The sequence below is a fragment of the Oncorhynchus mykiss genome, chromosome 4 (assembly GCF_057628025.1).
Source record: "Oncorhynchus mykiss isolate SJ-2025 chromosome 4, ASM5762802v1, whole genome shotgun sequence".
NCBI classification, from domain to species: domain Eukaryota; kingdom Metazoa; phylum Chordata; class Actinopteri; order Salmoniformes; family Salmonidae; genus Oncorhynchus; species Oncorhynchus mykiss.
This window is the reverse complement of record NC_143025.1, coordinates 78,794,347-78,811,761: the sequence shown is the minus strand read 5'-3', so window position 1 is coordinate 78,811,761 and position 17,415 is coordinate 78,794,347. Positions and strand designations below refer to the sequence as shown.

The 17,415-nt window shown below is 50.3% G+C and overlaps 1 protein-coding gene across 8 annotated transcripts in view; it reads right to left on the bottom strand.

Moving 5' to 3' along the window:
* LOC110522454 (ena/VASP-like protein) overlaps positions 1–17,415 on the bottom strand; it is a 137,588-nt gene that overhangs the window by 44,047 nt on the left and 76,126 nt on the right. The gene's annotated exons all lie outside the window — the stretch shown is intronic.

The window sequence follows — 17,415 nt, the reverse complement described above, 5'->3', positions numbered from 1 at the left end:
ATTCTACTACATACTGCTACTGACCAGACAGAGTCTCCATTCTACTACATACTGCTACTGACCAGACAGAGTCTCCATTCTACTACATACTGCTACTGGCTAGACAGAGTCTCCATACTGCTACATACTGCTACTGACCAGACAGAGTCTCCATATTACTACATACTGCTACTGACCAGACAGTCTCCATTCTACTACATACTGCTACTGACCAGACAGAGTCTCCATACCACTACATACTGCTACTGACCAGACAGAGTCTCCATTCTACTACATACTGCTACTGACCAGACAGAGTCTCCATACTACTACATACTGCTACTGACCAGACAGAGTCTCCAGTCTACTACATACTGCTACTGACCAGACAGAGTCTCCATATTACTACATACTGCTACTGACCAGACAGAGTCTCCATATTACTACATACTACTACTGACCAGACAGAGTCTCCATATTACTACATACTGCTACTGACCAGACAGAGTCTCCATACTGCTACATACTACTACTGACCAGACAGTCTCCATTCTACTACATACTGCTACTGACCAGACAGAGTCTCCATTCAGCTACTGACCAGACAGAGTCTCCATACCACTACATACTGCTACTGACCAGACAGAGTCTCCATTCTACTACATACTGCTACTGACCAGACAGAGTCTCCATATTACTACATACTACTACTGACCAGACAGAGTCTCCATACTACTACATACTACTACTGACCAGACAGAGTCTCCATATTACTACATACTACTACTGACCAGACAGAGTCTCCATATTACTACATACTACTACTGACCAGACAGAGTCTCCATACTACTACATACTACTACTGACCAGACAGAGTCTCCATACTACTACATACTACTACTGACCATACAGAGTCTCCATTCTACTACATACTGCTACTGACCAGACAGTCTCCATTCTACTACATACTGCTACTGACCAGACAGAGTCTCCATTCTACTACATACTGCTACTGACCAGACAGAGTCTCCATTCTACTACATACTGCTACTGACCAGACAGAGTCTCCATACTACTACATACTGCTACTGACCAGACAGAGTCTCCATATTACTACATACTGCTGCTGGCTAGACAGAGTCTCCATACTACTACTGACCAGACAGAGTCTCCATACTACTACTGACCAGACAGAGTCTCCATACTACTACATACTGCTACTGACCAGACAGAGTCTCCATTCTACTACATACTGCTACTGACCAGACAGAGTCTCCATACTACTACATACTGCTACTGACCAGACAGAGTCTCCATATTACTACATACTGCTACTGACCAGACAGAGTCTCCATTCTACTACATACTGCTACTGACCAGACAGAGTCTCCATATTACTACATACTGCTACTGACCAGACAGAGTCTCCATATTACTACATACTGCTACTGACCAGACAGAGTCTCCATATTAATACATACTGCTACTGACCAGACAGAGTCTCCATATTACTACATACTACTACTGACCAGACAGAGTCTCCATTCTACTACATACTGCTACTGACCAGACAGAGTCTCCATTCTACTACATACTGCTACTGACCAGACAGAGTCTCCATACTGCTACATACTGCTACTGACCAGACAGAGTCTCCATATTACTACATACTGCTACTGACCAGACAGAGTCTCCATTCTACTACATACTACTACTGACCAGACAGTCTCCATTCTACTACATACTGCTACTGACCAGACAGAGTCTCCATATTACTACATACTGCTACTGACCAGACATAGTCTCCATACTGCTACATACTGCTACTGACCAGACATAGTCTCCATACTGCTACATACTGCTACTGACCAGACAGAGTCTCCATATTACTACATACTGCTACTGACCAGACAGAGTCTCCATTCTACTACATACTGCTACTGACCAGACATAGTCTCCATACTGCTACATACTGCTACTGACCAGACAGAGTCTCCATATTACTACATACTGCTGCTGGCTAGACAGAGTCTCCATACTACTACTGACCAGACAGAGTCTCCATACTACTACTGACCAGACAGAGTCTCCATACTACTACATACTGCTACTGACCAGACAGAGTCTCCATTCTACTACATACTGCTACTGACCAGACAGAGTCTCCATACTACTACATACTGCTACTGACCAGACAGAGTCTCCATATTACTACATACTGCTACTGACCAGACAGAGTCTCCATTCTACTACATACTGCTACTGACCAGACATAGTCTCCATATTACTACATACTGCTACTGACCAGACAGAGTCTCCATATTACTACATACTGCTACTGACCAGACAGAGTCTCCATATTACTACATACTGCTACTGACCAGACAGAGTCTCCATTCTACTACATACTGCTACTGACCAGACAGAGTCTCCATACCACTACATACTGCTACTGACCAGACAGAGTCTCCATTCTACTACATACTGCTACTGACCAGACAGAGTCTCCATACTACTACATACTGCTACTGACCAGACAGAGTCTCCAGTCTACTACATACTGCTACTGACCAGACAGAGTCTCCATATTACTACATACTGCTACTGACCAGACAGAGTCTCCATATTACTACATACTACTACTGACCAGACAGAGTCTCCATATTACTACATACTGCTACTGACCAGACAGAGTCTCCATACTGCTACATACTACTACTGACCAGACAGTCTCCATTCTACTACATACTGCTACTGACCAGACAGAGTCTCCATTCAGCTACTGACCAGACAGAGTCTCCATACCACTACATACTGCTACTGACCAGACAGAGTCTCCATTCTACTACATACTGCTACTGACCAGACAGAGTCTCCATATTACTACATACTACTACTGACCAGACAGAGTCTCCATACTACTACATACTACTACTGACCAGACAGAGTCTCCATATTACTACATACTGCTACTGACCAGACAGTCTCCATTCTACTACATACTGCTACTGACCAGACAGAGTCTCCATACTACTACATACTACTACTGACCATACAGAGTCTCCATTCTACTACATACTGCTACTGACCAGACAGTCTCCATTCTACTACATACTGCTACTGACCAGACAGAGTCTCCATATTAATACATACTGCTACTGACCAGACAGAGTCTCCATATTACTACATACTACTACTGACCAGACAGAGTCTCCATTCTACTACATACTGCTACTGACCAGACAGAGTCTCCATTCTACTACATACTGCTACTGACCAGACAGAGTCTCCATACTGCTACATACTGCTACTGACCAGACAGAGTCTCCATATTACTACATACTGCTACTAACCAGACAGAGTCTCCATTCTACTACATACTACTACTGACCAGACAGTCTCCATTCTACTACATACTGCTACTGACCAGACAGAGTCTCCATATTACTACATACTGCTACTGACCAGACATAGTCTCCATACTGCTACATACTGCTACTGACCAGACATAGTCTCCATACTGCTACATACTGCTACTGACCAGACAGAGTCTCCATATTACTACATACTGCTACTGACCAGACAGAGTCTCCATTCTACTACATACTGCTACTGACCAGACATAGTCTCCATACTGCTACATACTGCTACTGACCAGACAGAGTCTCCATATTACTACATACTGCTACTGACCAGACAGAGTCTCCATTCTACTACATACTAATACTGACCAGACAGAGTCTCCATATTACTACATACTGCTACTGACCAGACAGAGTCTCCATTCTACTACATACTGCTACTGACCAGACAGAGTCTCCATATTACTACATACTGCTACTGACCAGACAGAGTCTCCATTCTACTACATACTACTACTGACCAGACAGAGTCTCCATTCTACTACATACTGCTACTGACCAGACAGAGTCTCCATATTACTACATACAGCTACTGACCAGACAGAGTCTCCATTCTACTACATACTACTACTGACCAGACAGAGTCTCCATTCTACTACATACTGCTACTGAACAGACAGAGTCTCCATACTACTACATACTGCTACTGACCAGACAGAGTCTCCATATTACTACATACTGCTACTGACCAGACAGAGTCTCCATTCTACTACATACTACTACTGACCAGACAGAGTCTCCATTCTACTACATACTGCTACTGACCAGACAGAGTCTCCATATTACTACATACTGCTACTGACCAGACAGAGTCTCCATTCTACTACATACTACTACTGACCAGACAGAGTCTCCATTCTACTACATACTGCTACTGACCAGACAGAGTCTCCATATTACTACATACTGCTACTGACCAGACAGAGTCTCCATTCTACTACATACTACTACTGACCAGACAGAGTCTCCATTCTACTACATACTGCTACTGAACAGACAGAGTCTCCATACTACTACATACTGCTACTGACCAGACAGAGTCTCCATATTACTACATACTGCTGCTGGCTAGACAGAGTCTCCATACTACTACTGACCAGACAGAGTCTCCATACTACTACTGACCAGACAGAGTCTCCATACTACTACATACTGCTACTGACCAGACAGAGTCTCCATTCTACTACATACTGCTACTGACCAGACAGAGTCTCCATACTACTACATACTGCTACTGACCAGACAGAGTCTCCATATTACTACATACTGCTACTGACCAGACAGAGTCTCCATTCTACTACATACTGCTACTGACCAGACAGAGTCTCCATATTACTACATACTGCTACTGACCAGACAGAGTCTCCATATTACTACATACTGCTACTGACCAGACAGAGTCTCCATATTACTACATACTGCTACTGACCAGACAGAGTCTCCATTCTACTACATACTACTACTGACCAGACAGAGTCTCCATTCTACTACATACTGCTACTGACCAGACAGAGTCTCCATTCTACTACATACTGCTACTGACCAGACAGTCTCCATACTACTACATACTGCTACTGACCAGACAGAGTCTCCATATTACTACATACTGCTACTGACCAGACAGAGTCTCCATTCTACTACATACTGCTACTGACCAGACAGAGTCTCCATTCTACTACATACTGCTACTGACCAGACAGAGTCTCCATTCTACTACATACTGCTACTGACCAGACAGAGTCTCCATACTGCTACATCATCTTTTATAATGAGTTTTTAATCACACACACACACACCCACACACACACACACACACACACACACACACACACACACACACACACTTCACTCGCTCTGAGACCTTGAAGCCGCGGCCCTTGCAGAACAAGGGGAACCACTACTCAACAGTTTACATCCTAACACAACCATCAACATAATGAAAATCCACTCAACTCCGGTCAACCAACAATAACATATCAACAGTATTCACAACAGCCAGCTGTCTGTCTGTCAAACCATGCCAAGATTTAAACACATATGTACACATCACACATACATTCTATGACATGATTATAACACAGACACACACACAGACAATCCAGTGAGAGTGTGAGAGATAGCCAGCAGTAGTACCTACAGGACATATTAAAGAGGAAGAATTGGCTGTGGCAGACACAGAAGCACTGGCAGACCCACTCTCTGCTCACCATAGCTCGCCCTCCCTCCTCCATCTCCTCCTCCTCTGTCTCTCTCACCTGTCCAGATACCTCCCCTCTGCCTCCCCCATACCTCGCCCTCGTCTCAAGTGTCATCCCCAGTAACCTACAACACTAAGCAGCAGCAGGAGAGTGCAGGGTAGTTCATCTTTAACAAGCTTCCAGAAGACTGAAGACAGAGAGACTAGCTGGGTGGATCCATAGACATCCAGAACACCAGGGGTCATTGAGATCAGGGAGGCTGTCTACACCAGGGGTCACTGAGATCAGGGAGGCTGTCTACACCAGGGGTCACTGAGATCAGGGAGGCTGTCTACACCAGGGGTCACTGAGATCAGGGAGGCTGTCTACACCAGGGGTCATTGAGATCAGGGAGGCTGTCTACACCAGGGGTCACTGAGATCAGGGAGGCTGTCTACACTAGGCCTCCAGAACACCAGGGGTCACTGAGATCAGGGAGGCTGTCTACACCAGGCCTCCAGAACACCAGGGGTCACTGAGATCAGGGAGGCTGTCTACACCAGGGATCATTGAGATCAGGTAAGCTGTCTATACCAGGGGTCATTGAGATCAGGGAAGCTGTCTACACCAGGACTCCAGAACACCAGGGGTCATTGAGATCAGGGAGGCTGTCTATACCAGGCCTCCAGAACACCAGGGGTCATTGAGATCAGGGAGGCTGTCTATACCAGGCCTCCAGAACACCAGAGGTCATTGAGATCAGGGAGGCTGTCTACACCAGGCCTCCAGAACACCAGGGGTCATTGAGATCAGGGATGCTGACTATACCAGGCCTCCAGAACACCAGGGGTCATTGAGATCAGGGAGGCTGTCTACACTAGGCCTCCAGAACACCAGGGGTCACTGAGATCAGGGAGACTGTCTACTCCAGGCCTCCAGAACACCAAGGGTCATTGAGATCAGGGAGGCTGTCTACACAAGGGGTCACTGAGATCAGGGAGGCTGTCTACACCAGGGGTCACTGAGATAAGGGAGGCTGTTTACACCAGGCCTCTAGAACAGCAGGGGTCATTGAGATCAGGGAGGCTGTCTATACCAGGCCTCCAGAACACCAGGGGTCATTGAGATCAGGGAGGCTGTCTATACCAGGCTTCCAGAACACCAGGGGTCATTGAGATCGGGGAGGCTGTCTACACCAGGCCTCCAGAACACCAGGGGTCACTGAGATCAGGAAGACTGTCTACACTAGGGATTATTGAGATCAGGGAGGCTGTCTATACCAGGCCTCCAGAACACCAGGGGTCATTGAGATCAGGGAGGCTGTCTACACCAGGCCTCCAGAACACCAGGGGTCATTGAGATCAGGGATGCTGTCTATACCAGGCCTCCAGAACACCAGGGGTCACTGAGATCAGGGAGGCTGTCTACACTAGGCCTCCAGAACACCAGGGGTCACTGAGATCAGGAAGGCTGTCTACTCCAGGCCTCCAGAACGCCAGGGGTCACTGAGATCAGGGAGACTGTCTACACCAGGCCTCCAGAACACCAAGGGTCATTGAGATCAGGGAGGCTGTCTACACAAGGGGTCACTGAGATCAGGGAGGCTGTCTACACCAGGGGTCACTGAGATCAGGGAGGCTGTTTACACCAGGCCTCAGGAGCACCACGGGTCATTGAAATCAGGGAGGCTGTCTACACAAGGGGTCACTGAGATCAGGGAGGCTGTCTACACCAGGGGTCACTGAGATCAGGGAGGCTGTTTACACCAGGCCTCCAGAACACCAGGGATCACTGAGATCAGGGAGGCTGTCTACACCAGGGGTCACTGAGATCAGGTAAGCTTTCTACACCAGGGGTCATTGAGATCAGGGAAGCTGTCTACAACAGGCCTCCAAAACACCAGGGGTCATTGAGATCAGGGAGGCTGTCTATACCAGGCCTCCAGAACACCAGGGGTCATTGAGATCAGGGAGGCTGTCTATACCAGGCCTCCAGAACACCAGGGGTCATTGAGATCAGGGATGCTGTCTATACCAGGCCTCCAGAACACCAGGGGTCACTGAGATCAGGAAGGCTGTCTACTCCAGGCCTCCAGAACGCCAGGGGTCACTGAGATCAGGGAGACTGTCTACACCAGGCCTCCAGAACACCAAGGGTCATTGAGATCAGGGAGGCTGTCTACACAAGGGGTCACTGAGATCAGGGAGGCTGTCTACACCAGGGGTCACTGAGATCAGGGAGGCTGTTTACACCAGGCCTCCAGAACACCAGGGATCACTGAGATCAGGGAGGCTGTCTACACCAGGGGTAACTGAGATCAGGTAAGCTGTCTACACCAGGGGTCATTGAGATCAGGGAAGCTGTCTACACCAGGCCTCCAGAACACCAGGGGTCATTGAGATCAGGGAGGCTGTCTATACCAGGCCTCCAGAACACCAGGGGTCATTGAGATCAGGGAGGCTGTCTACACCAGGCCTCCAGAACACCAGGGGTCACTGAGATCAGGAAGACTGTCTACACTAGGGATTATTGAGATCAGGGAGGCTGTCTACACCAGGCCTCCAGAACACCAGGGGTCACTGAGATCAGGGAGGCTGTCTACACTAGGCCTCCAAAACACAAGGGATTATTGAGATCGGGGGGGCTGTCTATACCAGGCCTCCAGAACACCAAGGGTCACTGAGATCAGGGAGGCTGTCTACACTATGCCTCCAGAACACCAGGGGTCACTGAGATCAGGAAGGCTGTCTACTCCAGGCCTCCAGAACACCAGGGGTCACTGAGATCAGGGAGGCTGTCTATACCAGGCCTCCAGAACACCAGGGGTCATTGAGATCAGGGAGGCTGTCTACACCAGGCCTCCAGAACACCAGGGGTCACTGAGATCAGGGAGGCTGTCTATACCAGGCCTCCAGAACACCAGGGGTCACTGAGATCAGGGAGGCTATCTACACTAGGCCTCCAGAACACCAGGGGTCACTGAGATCAGGGAGGCTGTCTATACCAGGCCTCCAGAACACCAGGGGTCACTGAGATCAGTGAGGCTGTCTACACTAGGCCTCCAGAACACCAGGGGTCATTGAGATCAGGAAGGCTGTCTACTCCAGGCCTCCAGAACACCAGGGGTCACTGAGATCAGGGAGGCTGTCTACACCAGGGCTCACTGAGTTCAGGGAGGCTGTCTATACCAGGGGTCATTGAGATCAGGAAGGCTGTTTACAGCAGGCCTCCAGAACACCAGGGGTCACTGAGATCAGGGAGGGTGTCTACACCAGGGGTCACTGAGGCTGTCTACACCAGGGGTCATTGAGATCAGGAAGGCTGTCTACACCAGGCCTCCAGAACACCAGGGGTCACTGAGATCAGGGAGGCTGTCTACACCAGGGGTCATTGAGATCAGGGAGGCTGTCTACACCAGGCCTCCAGAACACCAGGGGTCACTGAGATCAGGAAGACTGTCTACACTATGGATTATTGAGATCAGGGAGGCTGTCTACACCAGGCCTCCAGAACACCAGGGGTCACTGAGATCAGGGAGGCTGTCCACACTAGGCCTCCAGAACACAAGGGATTATTGAGATCGGGGAGGCTGTCTATACCAGGCCTCCAGAACACCAAGGGTCACTGAGATCAGGGAGGCTGTCTACACTAGGCCTCCAGAACACCAGGGGTCACTGAGATCAGGGAGGCTGTCTATAACAGGCCTCCAGAACACCAGGGGTCACTGAGATCAGGGAGGCTATCTACACTAGGCCTCCAGAACACCAGGGGTCACTGAGATCAGGGAGGCTGTCTATACCAGGCCTCCAGAACACCAGGGGTCACTGAGATCAGGGAGGCTGTCTACACTAGGCCTCCAGAACACCAGGGGTCATTGAGATCAGGAAGGCTGTCTACTCCAGGCCTCCAGAACACCAGGGGTCACTGAGATCAGGGAGGCTGTCTACACCAGGGCTCACTGAGTTCAGGGAGGCTGTCTATACCAGGGGTCATTGAGATCAGGAAGGTTGTTTACAGCAGGCCTCCAGAACACCAGGGGTCACTGAGATCAGGGAGGCTGTCTACACCAGGGGTCACTGAGATCAGGAAGACTGTCTACACTAGGGATTATTGAGATCAGGGAGGATGTCTACACCAGGCCTCCAGAACACCAGGGATCAATGAGATCAGGGAGGCTGTCTATACCAGGCCTCCAGAACACCAGGGGTCATTGAGATCAGGGAGGCTGTCTACACTAGGCCTCCAGAACACCAGGGGTCACTGAGATCAGGGAGGCTGTCTACACCAGGGCTCACTGAGTTCAGGGAGGCTGTCTATACCAGGGGTCACTGAGATCAGGGAGGCTGTCTACACCAGGCATCCAGAACACCAGGGGTCATTGAGATCAGGGAGGCTGTCTACACCAGGGGTCACTGAGATCAGGGAGGCTGTCTACACCAGAGGTCACTGAGATCAGGGAGGCTGTCTACACCAGGCCTCCAGAACACCAGGGGTCACTGAGATCAGGGAGGCTGTCTAAACCAGGGATCATTGAGACCAGGAAGGCTGTCTACACCAGGCCTCCAGAACACCAGGGGTCACTGAGATCAGGGAAGCTGTCTACACCAGGGGTCACTGAGATCAGGGAGGCTGTCTACTCCAGGCCTCCAGAACACCAGGGGTCACTGAGATCAGGGAGGCTGTCTACACCAGGCATCCAGAACACCAGGGGTCACTGAGATCAGGGAGGCTGTCTACACTAGGCCTCCAGAACACCAGGGGTCACTGAGAACACGGAGGCTGTCTACACCAGGCCTCCAGAATACCAGGGGTCCCTTAGATCAGGGAGGCTGTCTACACCATGGGTCACTGAGATCAGGGAGGCTGTCTACACCAGGCCCCCAGAACACCAGGGGTCACTGAGATCTGCGAGGCTGTCTACACCAGGGGTCACTGAGGCTGTCTACACCAGGGGTCATTGAGATCAGGAAGGCTGTCTACTCCAGGCCTCCAGAACACCAGGGGTCACTGAGATCAGGGAGGCTGTCTACACTAGGCCTCCAGAACACCAGGGGTCACTGAGATCAGGAAGGCTGTCTACTCCAGGCCTCCAGAACACCAGGGGTCACTGAGATCAGGGAGGCTGTCTACACCAGGGCTCACTGAGTTCAGGGAGGCTGTCTATACCAGGGGTCATTGAGATCAGGAAGGCTGTTTACAGCAGGCCTCCAGAACACCAGGGGTCACTGAGATCAGGGAGGCTGTCTACACCAGGGGTCACTGAGATCAGGGAGGCTGTCTACACCAGGGGTCACTGATATCAGGGAGGCTGTCTACACCAGGCCTCCAGAACACCAGGGGTCATTGAGATCAGGGAGGCTGTCTACACCAGGGGTCACTGAGATCAGGGAGGCTGTCTACACCAGGGGTCATTGAGATCAGGGAGGCTGTCTACACTAGGCCTCCAGAACACCAGGGGTCACTGAGATCAGGGAGGCTGTCTACACCAGGGCTCACTGAGTTCAGGGAGGCTGTCTATACCAGGGGTCACTGAGATCAGGGAGGCTGTCTACACCAGGCATCCAGAACACCAGGGGTCATTGAGATCAGGGAGGCTGTCTACACCAGGGGTCACTGAGATCAGGGAGGCTGTCTACACCAGAGGTCACTGAGATCAGGGAGGCTGTCTACACCAGGCCTCCAGAACACCAGGGGTCACTGAGATCAGGGAGGCTGTCTAAACCAGGGATCATTGAGACCAGGAAGGCTGTCTACACCAGGCCTCCAGAACACCAGGGGTCACTGAGATCAGGGAAGCTGTCTACACCAGGGGTCACTGAGATCAGGGAGGCTGTCTACTCCAGGCCTCCAGAACACCAGGGGTCACTGAGATCAGGGAGGCTGTCTACACCAGGCCTCCAGAACACCAGGGGTCACTGAGATCAGGGAGGCTGTCTACACTAGGCCTCCAGAACACCAGGGGTCACTGAGATCACGGAGGCTGTCTACACCAGGCCTCCAGAATACCAGGGGTCCCTTAGATCAGGGAGGCTGTCTACACCATGGGTCACTGAGATCAGGGAGGCTGTCTACACCAGGCCCCCAGAACACCAGGGGTCACTGAGATCTGCGAGGCTGTCTACACCAGGGGTCACTGAGGCTGTCTACACCAGGGGTCATTGAGATCAGGAAGGCTGTCTACTCCAGGCCTCCAGAACACCAGGGGTCACTGAGATCAGGGAGGCTGTCTACACTAGGCCTCCAGAACACCAGGGGTCACTGAGATCAGGAAGGCTGTCTACTCCAGGCCTCCAGAACACCAGGGGTCACTGAGATCAGGGAGGCTGTCTACACCAGGGCTCACTGAGTTCAGGGAGGCTGTCTATACCAGGGGTCATTGAGATCAGGAAGGCTGTTTACAGCAGGCCTCCAGAACACCAGGGGTCACTGAGATCAGGGAGGCTGTCTACACCAGGGGTCACTGAGATCAGGGAGGCTGTCTACACCAGGGGTCACTGATATCAGGGAGGCTGTCTACACCAGGCCTCCAGAACACCAGGGGTCATTGAGATCAGGGAGGCTGTCTACACCAGGGGTCACTGAGATCAGGGAGATTGTCTACACCAGAGGTCACTGAGGCTGTCTACACCAGGGGTCATTGAGATCAGGAAGGCTGTCTACACCAGGCCTCCAGAACACCAGGGGTCACTGAGATCAGGGAGGCTGTCTACACCAGGCCTCCAGAACACCAGGGGTCACTGAGATCAGGAAGGCTGTCTACTCCAGGCCTCCAGAACACCAGGGGTCACTGAGATCAGGGAGGCTGTCTACACCAGGGCTCACTGAGTTCAGGGAGGCTGTCTATACCAGGGGTCATTGAGATCAGGAAGGCTGTTTACAGCAGGCCTCCAGAACACCAGGGGTCACTGAGATCAGGGAGGCTGTCTACACCAGGGGTCACTGAGATCAGGGAGGCTGTCTACACCAGGGGTCACTGATATCAGGGAGGCTGTCTACACCAGGCCTCCAGAACACCAGGGGTCATTGAGATCAGGGAGGCTGTCTACACCAGGGGTCACTGAGATCAGGGAGGCTGTCTACACCAGAGGTCACTGAGGCTGTCTACACCAGGGGTCATTGAGATCAGGAAGGCTGTCTACACCAGGCCTCCAGAACACCAGGGGTCACTGAGATCAGGGAGGCTGTCTACACCAGGCCTCCAGAACACCAGGGGTCACTGAGATCAGGAAGGCTGTCTACTCCAGGCCTCCAGAACACCAGGGGTCACTGAGATCAGGGAGGCTGTCTACACCAGGGCTCACTGAGTCCAGGGAGGCTGTCTATACCAGGGGTCATTGAGATCAGGAAGGCTGTTTACAGCAGGCCTCCAGAACACCAGGGGTCACTGAGATCAGGGAGGCTGTCTACACCAGGGGTCACTGAGATCAGGGAGGCTGTCTACACCAGGGGTCACTGATATCAGGGAGGCTGTCTACACCAGGCCTCCAGAACACCAGGGGTCATTGAGATCAGGGAGGCTGTCTACACCAGGGGTCACTGAGATCAGGGAGGATGTCTACACCAGAGGTCACTGAGGCTGTCTACACCAGGGGTCATTGAGATCAGGAAGGCTGTCTACACCAGGCCTGCAGAACACCAGGGGTCACTGAGATCAGGGAGGCTGTCTACACTAGGCCTCCAGAACACCAGGGGTCACTGAGATCAGGAAGGCTGTCTACTCCAGGCCTCCAGAACACCAGGGGTCACTGAGATCAGGGAGGCTGTCTACACCAGGGCTCACTGAGATCAGGGAGGCTGTCTACACCAGGGGTCACTGAGATCAGGGAGGCTGTCTACACCAGGGGTCACTGATATCAGGGAGGCTGTCTACACCAGGCCTCCAGAACACCAGGGGTCATTGAGATCAGGGAGGCTGTCTACACCAGGGGTCACTGAGATCAGGGAGGCTGTCTACACCAGAGGTCACTGAGAAAAGGGAGTCTGTCTACACCAGGCCTCCAGAACACCAGGGGTCACTGAGATCAGGGAGGCTGTCTACACCAGGGGTCACTGAGATCAGGGAGGCTGTCTACACCAGGGGTCATTGAGATCAGGAAGGCTGTCTACACCAGGCCTCCAGAACACCAGGGGTCACTGAGATCAGGGAAGCTGTCTACACCAGGGGTCACTGAGATCAGGGAGGCTGTCTACTCCAGGCCTCCAGAACACCAGGGGTCACTGAGATCAGGGAGGCTGTCTACACCAGGCCTCCAGAACACCAGGGGTCACTGAGATCAGGGAGGCTGTCTACACTAGGCCTCCAGAACACCAGGGGTCACTGAGATCACGGAGGCTGTCTACACCAGGCCTCCAGAATACCAGGGGTCATTGAGATCAGGGAGGCTGTCTACACCAGGGGTCACTTAGATCAGGGAGGCTGTCTACACCATGGGTCACTGAGATCAGGGAGGCTGTCTACACCAGGCCCCCAGCACACCAGGGGTCACTGAGATCAGCGAGGCTGTCTACACCAGGGGTCACTGAGGCTGTCTACACCAGGGGTCATTGAGATCAGGAAGGCTGTCTACACCAGGCCTCCAGAACACCAGGGGTCACTGAGATCAGGGAGGCTGTCTACACTAGGCCTCCAGAACACCAGGGGTCACTGAGATCAGGAAGGCTGTCTACTCCAGGCCTCCAGAACACCAGGGGTCACTGAGATCAGGGAGGCTGTCTACACCAGGGCTCACTGAGTTCAGGGAGGCTGTCTATACCAGGGGTCATTGAGATCAGGAAGGCTGTTTACAGCAGGCCTCCAGAACACCAGGGGTCACTGAGATCAGGGAGGCTGTCTACACCAGGAGTCACTGAGATCAGGGAGGCTGTCTACACCAGGGGTCACTGAGATCAGGAAGGCTGTCTATACCAGGCCTCCAGAACACCAGGGGTCACTGAGATCAGGAAGGCTGTCTACACCAGGCCTCCAGAACACCAGGGGTCACTGAGATCAGGAAGGGGGCCTCATTTGTCAATTGTGCGCAAATGTCTTACTAAATTCAGGCTTACGTTGAGATTCTAGGATTCGCATGCGGCAGAAATGATTGTGATTTAACAAACTGTCGCACGCAACATATAGGCATGTTTTCAATGATAAGGCTGAGCCATATTATATTTGTGCAGTGGTTAAGGAGCGCTACAACCCATCCACCTTTTATGCTTACAAAAACACCCTCATTTGCTGTAGGCCATGATTTGGAAATGCTGGAACTGGGCCATGTCTGTTTCTATAAGAAAGCGGAATATCAAATTTGATCACATTTCTGCACAGGTGTGGGCAGAATGTTTTCATCTTTTTCAGCTACTTTTTTAAACTAAAAATGCATGCCATCTATAGCGAGTGCAAAACACTGCCAGCGCATTCTGTAAGATTGATTGATTGTCTATTGAACGATTTAAGAGTAAATGCTGCCTACAGCCCGCAATTCTCTGCAAAAGATGAATTGTTGTTCAATATTTTGTCTATCAATGCATGATTGTCTTTCTATCTCCTTAAACATGTTATTATGTCCAGCTCCTATTGCACAGTAATACTGTAGGCTACCCATACTGACATAGGCTACAAGTCTATTTACCAGTCATGTCAGAAAAGGAGAGACACGCCCTGAAATATGACATTGATTTAGGTCTATGTAATAAAAACAAAATAATTTTGTTTGGTGACATGATGCTATGCGATCTACTAATTAATGGCAAATGCATCTGTTTAATCATTCAAATTTTTATTAGCCTACCATTATTATAATTCCCGGGATTCAAACACCTCCATTTCCACCAAAATAACAATATTTGCTTCCAATACAGTTGATCAACCACTAGAAGTTGAGCGTGCGCATGGTCTAAGATTTGCGCAGAGATACGCACCTTTGATAAATGAGGCCCCAGGCCTCCAGAACATCAGGGAGCAGACGTGAGGAATAGTGAGTGGTAAGGTGAGGTGCTGTGAAGCTCAGGCCCAATTCCAAATCAACCCAGACACCCTAAACACGATACTGAAACCTAATCCCTACACCCCGGCCTACTCCATCACCACTTGTATTGATGGAAGAGGTTTGATTAGGTGTAACCAATATGGCTATTACCATATACCTTACAGCACAGCTATCTAATCCTCTTAGAGCTCATCTCAGGGGACCTGCTCTTTGGCAGTTCAGTCAGTGGTATATTGCCACTTCATACAAGCTTAAACGAAATGGCACTTCAACAGTCTGTCGCATGTTTCCTTTTCATCATAGTGTGTGTGAATTGTGTGAATGTGTGTGAGAGAGGTAGTGAGTGTGTGTGTGTCTGTGTGTTTGTATAAGCATTAACAAGCACTACAAAAGAGAGGGTGTCTATCCCTTGACATCATGGCATCTGCTAAGCAAACAAACACACACTGTTAATTTGATCTCTGCCGCAGTCACCTCAGGCGGTGTGTGTGTGGACCTCTGAGATTTTCCCATACGCAGTGTGTGACGTGTTTCTGTGATTTTAGTTGTGCGTGCGGCCTGTGTGCGCATGCGTGTGTGTGCATGCGTGTGTGTTTATTAGTCAGACATAAAGAACAGAACTGGATGAATGGGCCCTAGGGAGAACTATTCAATGACTCATTTTAATTAAAAGAGGAGAGTGAAGATGGGGAAAAACAGTTAACACACTGCTACTGAAATGACTGGGAAGAGAGGACTCCACTGTTACTGTAATGACTGGGAAGAGAGGACTCCACTGTTACTGTAATGACTGGGAAGAGAGGACTCCACTGTTACTGTAATGACTGAGTAGAGAGGACTCCACTGTTACTGTAATGACTGGGAAGAGAGGACTCCACTGTTACTGTAATGACTGGGAAGAGAGGACTCCACTGTTACTGTAATGACTGAGTAGAGAGGACTCCACTGTTACTGTAATGACTGGGAAGAAAGGACTCCACTGTTACTGTAATGACTGGGAAGAGAGGACTCCACTGTTACTGTAATGACTGAGTAGAGAGGACTCCACTGTTACTGTAATGACTGGGAAGAGAGGACTACTGTTACTGTAATGACTGAGTAGAGAGGACTCCACTGTTACTGTAATGACTGGGAAGAGAGGACTACTGTTACTGTAATGACTGGGAAGAGAGGACTCCACTGTTACTGTAATGACTGGGAAGAGAGGACTCCACTGTTACTGTAATGACTGGGAAGAAAGGACTCCACTGTTACTGTAATGACTGGGAAGAGAGGACTCCACTGTTACTGTAATGACTGAGTAGAGAGGACTCCACTGTTACTGTAATGACTGGGAAGAGAGGACTACTGTTACTGTAATGACTGGGAAGAGAGGACTACTGTTACTGTAACGACTGAGTAGAGAGGACTCCACTGTTACTGTAATGACTGGGAAGAGAGGACTCCACTGTTACTGTAATGACTGAGTAGAGAGGACTCCACTGTTACTGTAATGACTGGGAAGAGAGGACTCCACTGTTACTGTAATGACTGGGAAGAGAGGACTACTGTTACTGTAACGACTGAGTAGAGAGGACTCCACTGTTACTGTAATGACTGGGAAGAGAGGACTACACTGTTACTGTAATGACTGAGTAGAGAGGACTCCACTGTTACTGTAATGACTGGGAAGAGAGGACTCCACTGTTACTGTAATGACTGGGAAGAGAGGACTCCACTGTTACTGTAATGACTGGGAAGAGAGGACTCCCCTGTTACTGTAATGACTGGGAAAAGAGGACTCCACTGTTACTGTAATGACTGGGAATAGAGGACTCCACTGTTACTGTAATGACTGGGAAGAGAGGACTACTGTTACTGTAATGACTG